The following is a 7440-nucleotide window of genomic DNA, read 5'->3' as shown; positions in this document are numbered from 1 at the left end:
GCGGAGTGGTTTTAGAGACATTAAACTGAGAGCAATGGGCCATGGAGAGAGAGAGCAAGGAAAAGGAAAGGACACAAAGTAAAAGTTCAGTGGAAGATGTTAAAGATGCTGTGAGACACCCTGTAGCTGAGGTGTGTGTGTGTGTGTGTGTGTGTGCGTGTGTGTGTGTGCGTGCGTGTGTGTTTGTTGTAAAAAGCTAACAAATAAACACGAAAGACAGCAAAGGTAGCCAGCATGAGTCATCCTTGAGTGCTCTTAAATGAACAATGTCATAAAGCAAAACGAAAACTTGTCTGGGGGTGGGGGGTGGGGGGAGCTAAGAAGACAAATAAGGACGTACAGGCCCCCCCACCGCCTGCCCCCGCCTCGCTGTGTCTACTTTCCAAGCAGTCTGGCCTGGAAAGACACTAATCCAATTGTCACCGTTTTAAAAGAGACATATCCCAGCCTGGGGGGGGGGGCTCTGAGGGGTCATGCCGGCTTCCTGTGTGGACCAATGGGAAGACTCCATCAGGGGGCCTGACAGGCTGCTACGGGGGAGGCTATCAGGTTGCACAACGCCTCGGCGCTCCCAGGGGTGGTTTCTCCTGAGGTGTCCATGTGTGAAGTGTGGACATCGGGTGCGGTTCCGCCATTGGCCCGAGTTGGGAACCCGCCCGCTTCAAAGACGACGTTGTCCTTTGGGCCCCCTGAGGCTGGCCCCTCTCGTCAAAACAATAGTGGAGGGTGACCCCCCCCCCAACCCTTGAAGTTGGACACCGTCCTGGCTGTTGACCCACCAGGTGGTTCTGATGCTCAGTCCCAGCTGATGAGGGTTCCACTTTGATGGTGTAACCTGCACCCCAACCCAGAAAGAAAGCTTGTAGTGTGATGTTGAGGTTATCTTATCTGGACCAGACCACAACGCTTGTGCTGCTGTTGTCTGTGTCGTAATGCAGCACGGAAGAGGTTCTGCTGCCTGACGGCCCTTTGAAAGGTGAGATGAAGGATGAGAGGACATTTATCTAACAAGTGAGTCCGCGCTGTCAGGGACAAAAAGACCTTTTACGAGACGTTCTTTCTAAACGATACATGGAGACATTGTGGACTTTTGGTAGACTGGACCAACAGTTTGAGCGAGGATGACTGTAATTGAAATATATCAGACTTCAGCAATGAACTGAGCGTGCACAGCTAGCTACCAGCTACGTTCTCAGTTTTCATTGAAAGCAAAGAGTTTTCGAATGTTGCCGCCTTCAGGCCCCAAAAATGCTGCTGTGGCGTAAACAAACAGGCTGGAACCTAAAAGTACAATGGTGGGAAAACGTGTTTGCCCCCTTCCTGACTTCTTATTTTTTTGCATTAAATATGAGTCAATGACAACACAACTCAACCCAAAATGCAGTTTTAAATGAAACGTTTTATTATTGAGAGAAAAAAAAAATCCAAACCTACATGGCCCTCTTTAAAAAAAGTGGTTGCCCCCCCCCCGTTAAAACATAACTCTACTGCGGTTAATTGACATCTATCAGTCTGGGAAATGTTATAAAGCCATTTCTAAAGCTTTGGGACTCCAGCAAACCACAGCAAGAGCCATTATCCACAAATGGCGAAAACATGGAACAGTGCTGAACCATCCCAGGAGCGGCCGGCCAACCAAAATTACCCCAAGAGATCACAAAAGACCCCACAACAACATCCATAGAACTCGGTCAGTGTTTATGACTCCACCATGAGAAAGACACTGGGCAAAAATGGCCTGCATGGCAGAGCTCCAAGACGAAAACCGCGGCCGAACAAAATCAACATTAAGAGACAAAGAAAGGAGCATAACCAAAAAGATGACTAAAATAAACCGTGATGATAACCTTCGACATATGCTACTTTGTCACCATCCCTCACACGGAACGAGTAAACATGTTCTTGTTCCACGAGGTGAACGTACTTCCCCGGAGCCCTGGAGGTGTCACACGTTCACGCTTGGCTCCACCAAAGGTCTGCTAAATGTTTACGAGAGGACCCGCCGGCTTGTGTAAGGTCAAAGGTTGTATAAAAGTGTGTTGTGTGATTGACACCGGAGGAGCGCTCCATCATGCCTCTCAGCGGGGAGCCCTAAAGCAGAATGTGGGCTGTGGGAATAGTTTATTTTCAATATCAGGGGGAGGCCAAACATTGCAAGGTGTCAGGGGTCGAAACCCAAATAAACACCTTTAGACAAGCCTGGGACAGACTCACATCTCAGGCTGCTGTCCTGCACACCAACTTCAACTGCTTCTGTCATTAGTTCCCTGCAACTGCGCCCTGACTGTATCGTGAGTCCGCTTCGACTTCGTTCCTTCAAAGTCCTTCGTCTGCCTCCCTGCCTGCTTGAAGGTCTTCAGGCTTCGCTACACATTTCCAACTGTAAGTGAGTCAGGTACAGAGACGTTGGGAGACGCATGTTTCATCACTTTTGTTTTTCTCCAGCGAATATGCTAACCTAGCATGATGTTGCCATCAAAATGTGAGCGTAATGTTAGCGCTTTAGCATCACAGATGAGCCTTTCGGCCCTCATCTGAGCGTAGATGAGCTTATAGTGTGTTTCGAGGTCATGAGGAGGCGAGTGTCGCTTTACAAGATCCTCGGTGTGCAGTGGAAGTTGTGCCTGCTTTTAATCTTTCTACATTCCAAAGGCTTCTTCTCATCGTGTCGTTTTCTGTTTTCTCTGCCTTTGCTCTCTCATGACGACGACGACGACAACTGTGGTTTTGCACAAAAGCATCCACGGCGTTATGCGATAGTCATCTTTGGCCGTGTGAACCACCGACTCGGTGACAGTCTATCTACTATCTGGAAACACAGAGCACCAAAGCACAGCGACAGGCTGATGCAGGAGAACAACGGCGAATGCGGAGAACTCGGGTGAATCCAAAACAGATGCTAAAGTACAGCATCCATCTTTGCAGCCTGCAGACTGGAAGACAACATCTCGCCAACGCCTTGATTAAGACGGGTTCTGCAGGTATATTGGATTGCCAGTGTTACACAACACACACACACACACACACACACACACACACACACACACACACACACACACACACACACACGCCTGCAGCCATAACAAGTGGAGCTAAAAAGCATTTGGATGAAGACAGGCTGTGTGTCTGGAAATAATCCATTCCTCCTCCGACTTAAATTGAATGGATGGGTGCATTACATTCATGGGTTAGCTTAGCTGGGTGTCTTTCTTTTGGCTGCAGCACCCCCTGGTGGCTGCTATCGCACCATGCCTGCTCATGCGGTTATAAACCACTTCATTAGGTACACAAGCTCATGACAGCCATCGGCAAGAATCAATTCTTATTGTGCACAATGATGAGTCATGTCAGTATTTAGAGCTTGGGTGCCCAAAGTGCAGCTCCGGGGTCATTAAAAAACAGCAAAAACGGAAAAAATCAGCAGTAATTTGCCAAGATAAGGTAAAAATATATCTATTTTTTAAAGTTGCAATCTAACGAGAATAAGTGTAATGTGATTTATTTTACTACCATAAAAGTTGAAGAAAAAATACATTTTTTAAAGTCATAATATTATAAATAACAAAACAACAATAAAAAAAAATGTAATTTTTGTGGAAAATTAGGTTGCGGAAAAAGTTAAAGTGAAAAGAATAAAGTCTAACTATTATGGGACTAAAGTCATAATTACAAGAAGAAAGTTGAAATAGCTGGGAATTAAAAAAAAAAGTATTTTTACGAGAATAAAGTCAAAATATTAAGGAGGAAAAAAAAGGTTGTATTCTAACAGGAAAAAAAAGTCTCAAATTTACGGAAACAAAAGTGTAACATGAGGAAAAATAATGTCATTTTAGCAGCATAGAGTTGAAATGTTAATATTACTACGAGAAACAAACCAAACATTCAGATGGTAAAATGTTTTCTTGAAGTTACATAATAATTGTGCGCGCGCACACACACACACGCACACACATATGCTCCCAAAAAAGACAAAAGCAGACTTTTTCTTTCTTAAATTATCAATATTTGCATTGACCCACAGCATTAATAACACCCATCCTCACAAATCTAACTTTGCTACAACAGTATTGCTCCTAAAAGCAACTTAACCCACCCTCGTGCGTCCCAATTCTGACTTTCCAGAGGCGGCATCGGCCACGAGATGGCAGCCTCTGCTCAGCTTCACCGCCCGGGTGCATGTCTTTCACACGCCACCAGGAGTCTTCCGGGCCTGCAGCCTCCCATTGAAAGCCAAGAGTGTGTCCAATTGGATTACGTGTGCAGCAACGCAATGACGGTGCTGCCATTGTCTCGTCTTGGAAAAGGAAATCGACAAAATGCGCTTTCCCCACTTTGTTGCCGCACGTGGAACAAGATTAAGATAAATTGATGCTGAGGCCTCACATTATTGGGGTGCCTAAGCATACACACACACACACACACACACACACACACACACTCCTCTTTTTGCAAGAGAGTGGAAAACTAGCGGGCGCCGACTGTGCGGGTCTCCGGAGGGTACCCAGCGTGAGTAACGGCCTCATGATTATGTGCGGGAGGGAAAGTGTGTGGAAAGAACGTGAGGCGTTTTAAAAGGCCTTTTATTATGGTTGCTTTTGCTTCCAATTGTGAGCTGGGGAGCTCATCTCCCTTTATGGGCCGCTGTTTCCGCTCCCAAATAGCTCCCCGACTCCCGGGCCAGCCGAGAGCGGGGATGGAATTATTCCGAGACACGCTTAGCCTCTGTTAGCGTCTGACCAGGGCAGACAAAAGAAGAAAACAACGGAGGTGAGGAATGCCACAGAGACGATTGGCATCTTTCGTCAGCAGCGTAGTAATGAGTGTGCATGTGTGTGTGTGTGTTGACACTCATGACCCCGACCCCCCCGGCTGTGATCTCCAGGGGTCGCGTCCCTGAGCGTTGTTCCTCTGAGCCAATTAACCTCTGAACTCCCATCAGTTAACCTCCACCTGCACCCGGCGATGAGCAGCTGTGGGAAAAAGACGCGAGGTGCAAAAAGGTTTGATGGGAGACAAGACGACCCTGGGGGGGGGGGGTGCTTTCAGACCGGGTCTGTGCTGCCGACAGTTCAAAGTGTCGCACACTCTTGGCTGCTACGAGGAGGGACTCAACAAAGGCTATCAGCGACGCCAATCAAGGCGCAATTGAGCCGCTGGGAGCGAGCGGACGCAGCGTAGCGATATCTTCGCTCCTCTGACCTGCCGCTAATGAACTGCGTTATTGGGGACGGTCTTTATTAATCACAGCCCGCAGAGCGCTCCGTTACGCTCTCCTCACACACCAGCAACGCACCTGCCGACAACCTTTGATCGCAGTATGACAGGCGTAATACATCACGAAATGTCACACATTCTACTTGGTTTCATCTTCAGCACCAGCAGAAAGACTGGATGTGTTCACCCGGAAGCACTTCTTTTCAATCGGGGGGGGGGAGATATGAAAAACAATCAATAGTAACGCATCGAGAAGAAAACCAAGCGTAAACGGGAGATAAAGGTGGAGATCTTACCGATGTCCCGATATTGTCCAGCACATGATACCGATATCAACCGATACGGATACTGGCAGTAAGCACATGTCGTGTAATGAATGAACACTTTTGCATTTTAACTCATTTTAAGCATTAGCGGAGCTTCCTTCCGGGGTGCACTGATTTCACATAGCAACACAGAAGGGAACGCTACAGGTAGCGTTACCTTTCGACTGTGGCGTGACGCGCTGCAGGCGAGTGTGTGGTGGCTAGTAGCTAGCCAGGGTGGTGTGGAGGTGTCACTATGCCAGTAAAGTAGTTATTGGGCGTAACCATGTTAATGGCTATAATGTCACTGTAGCTCGGTTAATATGCAGGTCGCATTATGAAAATAGAGCGTTGTTGGTGTTGCTGTGTCCTATTACGTGCATTCTTAGCAGCCTCTTTTTATATCTTTAGACCACACGGAAAAAAGAAAGACAAGTGTTCATGTCTCACATAAGGATGGTGGACGATGAGCAAAATTCCGAAACAAGTACACTTTTCCTCAAAAAAAGCGCTGTGGACTTTGCAGATTGAGGTCCAACACTCATTTTGTCTGAGAGTGTCTTCAATTTTCTACTTTAGATGAGCCGTGGAGGCAAAATCATAAGTACGTGTATTTTTATACTTACTTTCGTATGTACGATTTTCAAATTCTGATAAAGAAGCAAATCAAGGATTTCCTTTCTCTGCATTCAGTCCACTTGCTTTGGGGTCAAGTGGGGCAGTGACCCACCAGGAAAAAACAAAAAGAGCTCACCGTGTGTGGCAGCTGGTAATTACTTTCTAACGCACATTAGCATTAGCGTGTGTCACTGGAGTGGAACATTAGCATGATTTTTGAAGACTTGTATGAACATTCCGACTTCCGACTAGTTCAAAGATCCGTAACTTGTTGATGATGACTTACCAAAGACATGAATCAGACAGCCGCTGCTTTGTTCGACAGAAGCGTGGAGACGCTTAATTCATCAAATCAATCACAAGTTGGAGTCCTTGGTTGTCCCTGAATCTTCATTGGTCATCTTAGCAAGTCTTGTTGGGCAATTCGATGCTTCGAGCTTCGTGTCAAAACTTTGGGAATGAGCCTTCCCACCGTGAAAATTTGCTAAAAAAAAAGGGGGAAAAAAGAAAATCACTGAAAATAAGCCACTTTTTTCCCAGAAAACACATCTCATTCATTCTAAGTGAGCAATCATTTAGAATTCATGTTTTTTCATCAAGCGTTGAGATTTTGCACTTTGTTTGGCAGTCCCCGAATGCACCACCGTTTCTGTAAGACGTAAAACTTCCACACAACGCCCTGTCTTGCCACCTAGTGAGCAAGCGGCCTGCGGAGCAGGGGAGGCTTGTACTACCTGCTAGCTGCTTCAGAGTGAGGCGGAGGCGGAGCCACAACAGACGTAAGCGCTCAGCTCGTGACGCCGCTTCATCTGTTCCATCGATGGTCACTCAGGGTCTTTGCAGGTGTCAGCGAGTCCAATTTAAGACTTTTTTTTCATAAAAAAAGTGAATTTTTCAAAAATGTAATTACATAATTTATTAAATATATAAACATCCCGGCACACGAGCTGGTTGCGCTCGATAACTTCAGTTCCGTTTTGTAGTTTTGTTTTGACTAAAGTTTGTGCATTTGTTGTAAATGTAAATCCATTTAAGACCTTTCAAAACCGTATTTAAGACATTTTGTGAGATTGTAGGAACATTTTAAGGCCTTTAATTGAAGTTATGGGGTTTTAGACTTTAAGACCCCGCAGATACCCTGTCCTTATCATTCATTAGTGGCGAGTACTAATGACTTGTTAGCTTCTGTTGCTCATGAACAACGGCAACTGAAGAGAGAAGGGGATGGCCCTGGAGCTCAATGTAAGCCAATCATTACAACAGCAACTTTTTTTGGATCCCAAATCAAAAGGAGATCATATTG

The sequence above is a fragment of the Dunckerocampus dactyliophorus genome, chromosome 18, assembly GCF_027744805.1.
Source record: "Dunckerocampus dactyliophorus isolate RoL2022-P2 chromosome 18, RoL_Ddac_1.1, whole genome shotgun sequence".
In the NCBI taxonomy this organism is placed as follows: Eukaryota; Metazoa; Chordata; class Actinopteri; order Syngnathiformes; family Syngnathidae; genus Dunckerocampus; species Dunckerocampus dactyliophorus.
The sequence above is the reverse complement of the archived record's forward strand: the minus strand, read 5'-3'. Positions refer to the sequence as shown.